The sequence below is a fragment of the Hyperolius riggenbachi genome, chromosome 3 (genome assembly GCF_040937935.1).
Source record: "Hyperolius riggenbachi isolate aHypRig1 chromosome 3, aHypRig1.pri, whole genome shotgun sequence".
Classification (NCBI taxonomy): domain Eukaryota; kingdom Metazoa; phylum Chordata; class Amphibia; order Anura; family Hyperoliidae; genus Hyperolius; species Hyperolius riggenbachi.
Genome location: NC_090648.1, coordinates 58,242,610 through 58,254,753, shown reverse-complemented (window position 1 = coordinate 58,254,753; position 12,144 = coordinate 58,242,610). Strand labels below are relative to the sequence as shown.

The 12,144-nt window shown below is 42.7% G+C and overlaps 1 pseudogene; it reads right to left on the bottom strand.

The window, feature by feature from the left end:
- Positions 1 to 5,238, bottom strand: part of LOC137562124 (zinc finger protein 300-like) — a 61,276-nt pseudogene extending 56,038 nt beyond the window's left edge.
- Positions 5,239 to 12,144: the final 6,906 nt, after the last annotated feature.

Genomic DNA, 12,144 nt, shown 5'->3' with positions numbered 1-12,144 from the left:
AACACTTGCAGATCGTAAGTTTTACTGCAAAGCGGCGAGCCCCAGTGATGGCAGGCGAACCTCTAAAATCTTCAAGGCATCTCTGCAACCAGGATTTCTTTAAAAAAGGAGTATAAGATGTTTAAATACCCAGACAGAGGCATGGAAGAGGAGGATCAATTGCAAAAAATTCATCAAAAAATACATTCTTTATGTAAACACTTTTTAATTATTATTTTTTTTTTATTTCAATGGCCGCCAAATTAAGCAGTTAAACGCCCCCATACATGCTAGGATCACCAAATTTGCAGGGTATGTTAAGAAGAACAGTGGAAACAAGGGGAAAATGCCTCTAGAGTGAGCTGTTATAACAGAGATGAGGATGCCTGGAGAAGACAGATCAGCAGTAGAGATGGGCGGTGATAACTACTCTATGCCCCTACTGCCATGCTACTCTGCATGGAAGGGGCCCGCCACAGACCCCATTAAGGCCCGGTTCACATTAGCGGTCGCCGTCCGGAATCGCCGTGCCGGAGCCGGACCGCTTGCAGAACGGACGGAACGGACGCACGGCATAGCAATGAAAGCCTATGCGTCCGTTCACATGCGTCCGTTTCGTCCGGACCGGATCCGGACTCCGGCATAAGACCCAACATGCGCTATTTTTTGGTCCGGCTCCTCCGGCAGCCGTATCCGGAGCGGAGCCGGACTGCACCATCCGGCCAATACAAATCAATGAGAACCGGAGAGCGCACAACACACTGGCTAAAAATCCGGATGTTCTACCCCACTTCCTATGCGTATTGAAGCGGCGATTTTGGATGGGGACACATGGGCAAGCATTTTGGAGTGGAGCAGCAGTGATTTTAAACGTGCTGGAGATGTTGGCAGTATGTCGGAGGTGGAGGTGAGTGCTAAACAGCGGAGGGCCTGATTCCACAGGTCCACCTTCTGCTGACCTCCCAGACCCCAACATCCGGTCAGGTCATCCGGTCCGTTTGGCAGAGAACCGCAAGTGTGAACGGGGCCTTATACGCCTCATACCGTGGCCTCCATGGCTACATGCTCTACTATGGCTGCTATGGTGATCCCTACATCACTAATTAAACATGTATATACTGTATTCTTTATGTGCGATACTACAAAAACAAACAAAAAAATCTCCTTCCCTTTTATTTAAAGTGGAATCCCATTAACATTTAAAAATGTAAAGAAATAATAATATAGGAATCTAATTTCTTTGAATGTAGTAATTATTTTGTTTTTTATTGAAAAACTTATAGTAAAAATAATTAATTAGACCTTCCCTCTACATAACATCTCTACCTCCTTAAAGGACAACTGAAGTGAGAGCGATATGGAGGCTGCCATATTTATTTCCTTTTAAGCAATACCAGTTGCCTGGCAGCCCTCCTGATCTATTTGACTGCAGTAGGGTCTGCATCACACACCTGAAACAAGCATGCAGATAATCTTGTCAGATCGGACAGTAATGTCAAAAACGGCTGATCTGCTGCAGGCTTGTTCCGGGTCTATGGTTAAAGAAATTAGAGGCAGAAGATCAGCATGATAGCCAGGCAACTGGTATTGTTTAAAAGGAAATAAATATGGCAGCCTCCATATCCCTCTTCCTTCAGATATCCTTTAAAGTTGTTGTCATTGCGAGTGTGTTTTTTGTATTGTTTTTTTTTCCATTAATTTATACTTATCCTCTTTATATAATTAATTTTTTGTACAAATTTTAGAATATTCTGTTCCATTCACTTTCCCTATGCACCCAGCACCTTTAATGCGTTTATACAGTGTTGTTATTATTCTGTTATCACACTATTTTGATTTATATATATACACTTCCGGGTCATGTTGCCAGTCTCTATAGTAATGTACATGACACGGAAGTGTTACCAACTTACCAAGGAGATACGCAGAAGGAGGAGCGTCCATGGTGCCAATTAAACCATAGACCAGGGGAAATTACTCAGAAGATCAGTAGTGCACAAAACAGTCATTGGGCAGGCCACCACTCCTATGCTGCCCCACAGCCTCACCAAAAATAACAAAGAATGTAATTTCCATCCTTGTTATGAAATAAAGCTATTTACCCTGTATAAGCAGTGCTGGATTTACACTTGAAATATGATTTGCAATTCCAATTTGCAATTCCGATTTTCCCTGGATGCTATCAGAAAAAAAACGCAGAAAAAAACGCTGCATGCAGTACTGATTAAAAATCGGAGATTGGAATTGCATGTAAAAATCAATTAAAAATCACAATCGTATTTGCATGTAGTGTGCAAGAGGCCTAAAGGGACTGACAATGTACATACCTTGATAAAACTTGCATTCTGGGAGCAATGCAGGATACTTATCTGACACACCCACAGAGGTGCACAATACAAAGAATTCCACTCTGATGGTACAATGTGCCTGCAAAAATATCTAAATATCACCTGTTTCTGTTTCTAGTGAATGTTGGTGAGAATGCAGGGGGTCGGGGAACCCTACACATATGGTGCAAATGCCCATATATTCGCCCTCTTTGGCACAATATATCAGGCGCAATATCCAGGTTATCAGGAAACATGTTTACCCTATCCCCACAACTAGCAGTTTGTAATATAGGTGTGCCTTTCCTTCCATTGCACTTCCACAATGTAACTATACAATTATACCCTGCAGCTAAAATATCTATTTCCAGAAACTGGAAGGTTAAAACAACACTGACTATTTCAGAAGTGATCCAAATAATGAATACAAGCTGTGCACACAAAAAAACTATTTTCTCTCTCACAAGGAACAGCCAATACTTTTCTTATAGGAGGGGAACGATGGTTATGATATGTTTAAAATGAGTCTTAAAGCTTAGCCAGATTAGAAAAACTGATAAGTGCTGTTTCTTGATATTCTAGGAGTAGAAATTAAGAACTGGGAGCATAATCAATATATCATGAGCATGTATGACAAGTCTGATAACGATATGGAGGTTACTGTTATAGTGATATTTGTTTTTTTTTTATTATACTCATTATAAATACAAATTGTCTGTTATGATAACCTGCACTAACTACAATAAAGAAGGTTCATGCACGCATGTTGAGGTAGGAGTGTGCTCAGTCACTGCAAGTAGGAAGATTCAAAGGTTTATGACCAAAAGCAGCACCACTCCTATTAGTCTCAATTCAAATAAAGTTTATTTAATATAGCTTCAAAACACACCATCAATAAAAACATCTAAAAATACAAAGGACACCTCATGTAATAAATAACAGTTCATGATCATAGTAGGTCACCTGAATAAATATAAATGGTAATTAGTGAGAAAATCACCTGGATAGCTCAATATCAGAGCTACCACAGGGATAGAACCCGGGTTCTGAAAGTCAGCTCTCAATAAAGTGCATATAACCCATAACTGAGTAGAACAACAACCAATAAATAGCAAAAAACAGTGATAAGTACAATAAAGTGTCAACGTGCTAGAATAAATAAGCCCCCAATAGGGGGATAGGGAGACCTGAGTGATTGATGCTGAGAACAACGCAGCAAATAGTGACAGATGGAGCAGGCTTACGTGACCCAGGATGGAGTATACCAACGAGGTGTCCGATGAGGAGGAGGAGAGGCCCCCGGTAGACTACACTACCGGTATCGCGGCAGTCACGCCGCTTTGTCAAGAGTGGGGGGTCCCGTGTTATTCCGGCCGAAGCGCCGGTTAGAAATAGTGTAGATGCGGAAGTCACGTGGGCGCAATCCTCACCCCACGTGATCCGCCCATAAAGCCGTCAATGCGGAGAAGACGAGATACGGACGGGGAGTGGTAGCCCGTGGAGCGCAAGTAGGGTAGGAGGGACTCTGCGCTGGAGCGCAGACTACGTAAGTATGGAAGGCACAATTAGACAAAATTAGAAATGATGCTGGGAGCGAACATGCATCCCAAACAATAGCATAGCGAGGGAAACAGCTGACATGCTAAAGAATCAGACATGCCAAGGGGGTATAGGTACAGAATTTTATATAATGACATCAATCACTCGGATCTCGACCTCAAACTATATATGCAATAACCCAGTCTTTATTAATCAATAAATACAAAATTATAAATATGCAAACATTCGCATATACATAGGTCTGGAAAGAAAAACATCATAACATGTATCAATATATACAGAACAACAGGATCTGCAAATTTGCAGATGCAGATGCATTCTGGGTCATATTCTGGCTTACAGGTTATGGGTTTGGAGCATATCAAAGCCACTATTAGGGGAGGTGACGTGGTTAGCAAACTCCTACAAAAGGAGGCGAGGTGGATATACACTCTGGGTTCCAAATCCCCCTCAGGGCTAAATGAGGAAATCGACTTTTCTGGGTTTCTTTGAAATGTTACTAACATCTGTTTTGGTCTATTTCAGATTGATTATACTATTTGCTTGGATATTGCTTTACACTACTGTTATTTTCCTTGATGGACTTCGTAACTGTGTTGTATGGACTCTGATACTACATATGGACATCTTTTTCTCCTTGTTTGCGTCACAATTACTTTTTTCGCGGATTTTTTCGTCTACACGGTTTTGATGGACCGGATATATCCTTTTGGGACTGCCCTGTGTCTTGGTACTATGGACTTATGGATAAGTCAAAGTATAAGGGATTTGCAGATCCTGTTGTTCTGTATATATTGATACATGTTATGATGTTTTTCTTTCCAGACCTATGTATATGCGAATGTTTGCATATTTATAATTTTGTATTTATTGATTAATAAAGACTGGGTTATTGCATATATAGTTTGAGGTCGAGATCCGAGTGATTGATGTCATTATATACAATTCTGTACCTATACCCCCTTGGCATGTCTGATTCTTTAGCATGTCAGCTGTTTCCCTCGCTATGCTATTGTTTGGGATGCATGTTCGCTCCCAGCATCATTTCTAATTTTGTCTAATTGTGCCTTCCATACTTACGTAGTCTGCGCTCCAGCGCAGAGTCCCTCCTACCCTACTTGCGCTCCACGGGCTACCACTCCCCGTCCGTATCTCGTCTTCTCCGCATTGACGGCTTTATGGGCGGATCACGTGGGGCGAGGATTGCGCCCACGTGACTTCCGCATCTACACTATTTCTAACCGGCGCTTCGGCCGGAATAACACGGGACCCCCCACTCTTGACAAAGCGGCGTGACTGCCGCGATACCGGTAGTGTAGTCTACCGGGGGCCTCTCCTCCTCCTCATCGGACACCTCGTTGGTATACTCCATCCTGGGTCACGTAAGCCTGCTCCATCTGTCACTATTTGCTGCGTTGTTCTCAGCATCAATCACTCAGGTCTCCCTATCCCCCTATTGGGGGCTTATTTATTCTAGCACGTTGACACTTTATTGTACTTATCACTGTTTTTTGCTATTTATTGGTTGTTGTTCTACTCAGTTATGGGTTATATGCACTTTATTGAGAGCTGACTTTCAGAACCCGGGTTCTATCCCTGTGGTAGCTCTGATATTGAGCTATCCAGGTGATTTTCTCACTAATTACCATTTATATTTATTCAGGTGACCTACTATGATCATGAACTGTTATTTATTACATGAGGTGTCCTTTGTATTTTTAGATGTTTTTATTGATGGTGTGTTTTGAAGCTGCACTAACTACAGCTATACAAAAATGTAATGAACTGTTTATTTTTTAAAAGGCATGGAACTAAATTGTAACGCCTTTACATGACCAATGTGTGTGATTTATGTTTTGTTAGTATGCCGATAAATATTTTTCACACACATGTACCGTATTTTTCAGCATATAAGACACACTTTTTCTCCCCCAAAATGGTGACAAAAAGTCCCTGCTTCTCATATGCCAAATTCAGGGAGTCACCATCTTATGAACTCCTGCTGTAGGGAACCGCCAACCTGCCGCGACATCCTGGACTCCCTGTAATGTCCCCGTGTGTCTCTATCTCTCCATGTGCCCACTCCCCTGTATATAATTAGCAGTGTCAGGAGTGTGTCTCACCTAATCCATGGCTCCCTCTGTGATCGCAGACCTGCACAGCTCCCCTAGTGTTGGCTTCTGCTGATCGCTTCATCAGCAGAAACCATCGCTAGTGGAGCTGAGAAGGAGAAAAGAAGTCTGTGATCACCGACTGAGGTATGGATTAGGTGAGATACGCCCCTGACACTGCTAATTATATACAGGGGAGCAGAGACACGGGGGGAAGAGCAGAGATGGGGGGGAGAGTGGAGACACAAGGAGAGTTGGAGACATATGGGGTCACTCTGGGGACAGAAGGGGTCACTCTGGGGACAGAAGGGGTCACACTGGGTACGGAAGGGGACACACTGGGTACAGAAGGGGACAAACTGTAGGAGGATAGTCCACCAGCCTCAGGATAGCGTGTATATTTGCGGGGAGTCTTAATGGGGTAAGAGGTCCATCACACCTCCCAATCTCACTCAGTTCAAAATCGCATTCCAATTCCCATCAGACTCAACCCTCTTTAGATGTTATATCGAATCCATATTTATTGCCAGATATGTATACAGCATGCAGACAGCACGACGTTTCGGGCGTTGGCCCTTTATCAAGTGCTCAAAGCTTCTGACTCAACACACAACATATATAGACATCACACTTCTCACCACACCCAAAGCATTGGGGGGCGGGCACATTGCTGAATACTTAATTAACCCTTTCTAGTGGAAAGAGCAGCATACCTGTTAAAGGAAACATCTCAGACTGAAGTCTTCGTTAAGGCCATTTGGGTGATTGAGTTCCCAACAGCTCCATCCAAAAAGCTTCCCGTCTCAAAAGGGTATTCCTATGGGATTTACCCTCCGGGAAAACTACAACTTCTAATATCTGCCACCTAAGCTGACTTACATTGTGTCTCTGCTCCACAAAATGTCGCGCTAACGGGGACACCTTAGTGATATCAACCTCTCCATCTCTCGCTCGTTTGAGGACCTGGATGTTACTTTTGTGCTCATTGAGCCTGTTTTTAATCTCCCTAGTGTATTGGCCCACATATCCTAGGCCACAGGGGCACTTAATATAGTACACAACCCCCTTAGTGTCGCATGTGGCGAAATCTTTTATAGGAATAGGGGTGCCTGTGCGGGGATGATGTACCTCTGAGCCTTTGATGATATTATTACAATGTTGGCAGTGCAAGCATGGGAATATTCCTGTCTTGGGGGACCCCAGAAATCTTTGGGTAACCCCCCCTGTCTTCTCAATATCTGCTCGTACCCAATGATCTCTGAGGGATTTACCTTTCCTGTAAATAAATCTTGGTGGAGCTCTGCAGATAGGAGCGAGTTGGGGATCCATCTCAATCACCGGCCAAAACTTCAACATCACGTCTTTCAACAAAGTAGATTCTCTGCAATAAGTCGTAACAAAGTACACATCATCAGTCTGATCCTGATCTACCTTTTTGTATTCTCTTAATGTTTCCCTTTCCATCTCCCCCACCTCCGATGCAAAGTCCTCACATCTCTTTCTGCTATAACCTCTTCTCACAAAATCGTCCGAGAGGAGCTGAGCCTGTCTCCAATACAACTCGTCAGTGGAGGTAATCCTCCTTGTGCGAATATATTGACTTTTAGGGATTCCGTTCACTAATGGTCTAGGGTGACAGCTACTGGCTAAAAGAAAGCCATTCTTATCCGTGTCTTTCCTATATAAATCGGTTTCAAAACCTTGTTCTCTTTTTCTGATCTCTACATCAAGAAAATGTATACTGCTGTCACCATATTCCATCTTGAACTTTAAAGTATCGTGTTTCTGATTGATTGTATCAAAAAACCTGCGCAGCTCACTCTCAGTGCCCATCCAACCAAAGAATAGATCATCAATAAATCTACAGTATCCCAGGATGCCGATGGGGGCCTCCACCCCCAGAAAATGTGTGGACTCAAAATCAGACATGACTATATTTGCTACTGTGGGAGCATATGGGGCCCCCATCGGCACCCCGAGGACCTGCAGATAAAAATCATCACCAAATCTGAAATATTAATGTGTCAAGCTGAACTCCAGCAATATCATTATAAACACCAGCATCTCATTACTGACACTTCCCTCATTTTTCAATTGCTCCTGAACCGCTAACAATGCTTCACTGTGTACAATATTATTATACAAATTAATTACATCCATGGTTACCAGAAAATTTGTATCCTTAATATTAACCTGGTCTAACACATTAAGAAAATGGGTTGAATCTTTTAAACACCTCTCATCAGCTCTTACAATTGGTTGTAACCAGGTGTCCACAAAAATGCCCAGAGGTTCTAAGTGGGAATCAACTGCTGAAACGATCGGTCTCCCTGGTGGGTGCATAAGGTCAACACTGGTACCCTTGGGGAGTCATTTTTCAAAGCTGTCATAAGTTCTCTACTGATCACACCTATATCAGCAGCCTCATCTAACAATGAATCGATCTCTGATTTAAATTGTATGGTGGGGTCACGTGGTAAAAGTCTATACATAGTCGCATCGCTAAGTTGGCGTTTGAGCTCCGTGATGTAATCCTTGCGATCTTGTACCACGATCGCTCCCCCCTTGTCAGCCTTTTTTATTATGACAGACTTATCCCTTTTAAGATTGTTCAGAGCCTCATTTTCTTGTCGTGTCAGGTTATACTGCTTTTTTCTTTTTGAATCTAGTTTCTTTGTAGTTTCCTTGAGGACCAATCTTTCAAATAAATCCAATGCACTGCTTGTTAATGGAGGATCATTTTTGTTCCCAGATTTAAGTTTCTTAGGTACATCCTGGGGGTCGTTATAGTTACGGCTGTCCAATGTTCCAATGTTCCTTTTTGGTCGGAAGGGGACACACTGGGGACAAAAGGGGACACACTGGCGACAAGAGGGGACACACTGGGGACAAGAGGGGACACACTGGGGACAGAATGGGACACACTGGGGACAGAAGAAAACACATGGGGACACAGGAAGACACAATAATTTAGGGAGAACGTCTACAAGATGCTCCTGGAACATGGACACACCAGATATCGTTTATTTTTCCCTGTTTTTAACCTCTAAACTTAGGGGTGTCTTATATTCCAAAGTGGCTTATATACCACAAAATATGGTAAGTATCAAGTTCTTTATTGGTTACCCAAACTTCTGATGTTGTGAAATGTTTTGAATGTACTATTTTGATGTAAATGTGCGCTCTCCCCCAGTGTCAGTACCATAGCTGTGAATGTAAACATGCAATGTAATCTTCCTAACATCACTTGACCCACATGATGTGTATTATGTAACTATAGTGTGCAGCTTCCCACCTTAAATGACACCCTCTCTGCCTGGCACCGTGGTACAGAAGGTGCTACTGTAAAATCAATTGGACACAAATGTCATCATGCCTTTGCTAAGAATTATATATTATATTATATTATATTAACTGTGTCCAATTGATTTTACAGGAGTACCTCCTGTACCAGGCAGAGTGGGTGTAATTTAAAGTGGGAAGATACAGTATATATACAATATAAGGTTTTTTGTTGCCCCAAGTAGCAAACAATATATGGCCCTCCTCCCCCCTGCCAGTCAGAGGCCCTTCTCCTTTAATAATAGGCAGCCAAAGGTGCCCCCTCCTCAATAAATATCCCTTCAGTATAGGTAGGTAGTCAAAATTGCACCCCCAACAATTCAGTAGCCTCCAGTATACTTAGACAAGGTGTCTTCCCAGTTTATATAGACACTCCCAGTATAGGTATTGGTTTCAGTGGGTAAGTGGGTGTATCTAGCTTCTTGAAATCTCCCTATCACCAACACTCACAGACCAGCAGATCAGCCACAATACAAAAAGATGAGAGCAGCACAAAGTAACCACGTGGCATACTTCAAATGCAGGAAATGAGCAATGACCTCTCTTCCACAACTGCAGTGGTCACTGCGACGCTCATTCCTCTGTTTACATTACCACTGATCTGAGGTATGTGTATGAATGATGGGGAGGCAGCAGCAGCCATACAAGTAGTAGACAGGGAAGCCCCGGCAGCACGGAAGGCCCCTGCTGTGGGTGTGGTCAAGCAATGCTCCTGTACCTCACCACCCAGATACCAAACAGGGCAGCCCTGGCAGCATGGGAGGCCTCTGCTGTGGCATAAATGGCGTTTCACCACCACCAAGTATCCTCGGAGCACCCTGCTGCTGTACAAATTCAAGGCTGTGGTAATTACTATTCCTCCTCTGAGTCATAGCAACTCGGAGGGAGAAGTAATTTGGGATGTGGTGATTGCCAGATCCCTGTATTACCCTTGCATAATAACATTATGTCTATGGTGGTGCCCAGGTTAGGTTGCAGCGTGGGGCAGTGCGGGCACCAAATTGACCTTCTTCACCTGCTGTGGGTAAACACCTGCTTGATTCTCCTGGGCCAAGCAGCACCCCTGTACCACCACACCCAGATATACCAGTGAAAAAACAGAAAACTGGAGCTATCACAATTATTCAATCAAAAGAATGTACAGGAAGACTGCCTCAAGGGTTTGGGCCGCTCTCCCTTCCTCAGATGCTCAGCCTTCTTTCCCAAAACACTTTTGTATGCTCTGTTGATTGAATATATGGGATAAACCAGTTTGGTAAGCCCTGTTTTGGTGTATTTTTTAATTGATTTGGCAATCAGTCTAAAGGCCTATTTCATAGACTAACAATGCAAACAGTATTTCCAGCAAAGCAAAATACTAAAGAAATGTCAGGTTTTATTGAATTATACTTAAAACACATTAACACATCCATCAATGAGCAGATAAAATCACATGCATGCAGACTATTGTAACTCCCCCCACCATAAGTGAAAAAGACGAAAATAAATCAACTTTAAAATGACATCATTTTCTTAAACCACACACCTCTGTACACATATAGAAATCATAGATAATCACATTCAATGAATGCAAAGTAACCGATTGTAAGATACATTTACAGATCATAAACTTAACCTCCTGGGTGAGATGCCTGACTCTGTGCAGGGCAAGAAAAATGGGCTGAAAGTGGTATACCCGATGCAGTGCCAGGCATACCGCCCAGGAGCCCTCCTCTACCCTCATTTGTCCTCCTCTGCCCGCCCCTATTTACCCTCCACCTTCCCCCCGTGTGTCCTCTTGTGTACTATGAGAAGCAGCAACATGGCTCACCCAATCAACGGCTCCAGTGGCAATCACAGACCTCTCCTTTCCTTCACTGCACCTCTAGTGCCGGCTTCACAGCAGATTGCAGCTGGAGCTGTTGATTAGGTGAGCCATGCTGCTGCTTTGCATAGTACACCTTGGGGGGGGGGGAGTGGAAGGATAAATGGGGTAGCAGAGGATAAACAGGGGGCAGAGGAGGACACACAGGGCAGAGGAGGACACATGGGAGACAGAAGGGGACACACTGGAGACAGAAGGGGACAGAAGGGGTTATGAAAAAAAAATTGGATCCCTTTATGCACAGAAATGCACCAGAAACTAAATGCCAGGGAGGTTAACGACCGCTATCGCAAAAAAAAAAAAATACTTATTAGAAGTACAATAGCTGTCGCTAACAATAGGTAATATAAATCTGACAGACCTGACAAGTTTTGAACTATTTGATCTCCTAATGTGGATTCTCACTCTCTTTTATTCTTTACAAAAGCATTTGCTGGAAAGGAGATACGCAAAGATGCTGACCAGCCTCCCTACCTGAGCACCTGCCATCCAGTTAGTGCTTTTGAAAAACATAAGATTCCCCAATGAGGAGATGGATCCTCTATCAGATCTGTTAGATTTTTACAAACTACTGCAAGTAACAGTGGCAGGAAAAAAGATTTCTAACCGTATTTTACACTTTGAAAAATGCACATTTTATAAATATGCATACACATGGATTTCATTTTTTGTACAGTAAATAGAACACTGATTAGATGGATATCCTTATAGAATGACTGTCTATTGCGCAAAAATGTAAAAGTATATTTAGAAATCAGTTATGTTTTAGTGTAGTAGCTGATCAAAGTTCCCCTCATCTGCAGTTTTTGGTAATAAATCACCATAAACATGCACTTTCTGTGTATACTGTACATGGTCTCTGAAGCTATATAAGATTCTGAAATGCATATTTAAAATAAACTTATATAATTAAAAGTAATAATCCTGTGTTATTACAACAAATGTGTTCATTGAAATTAGT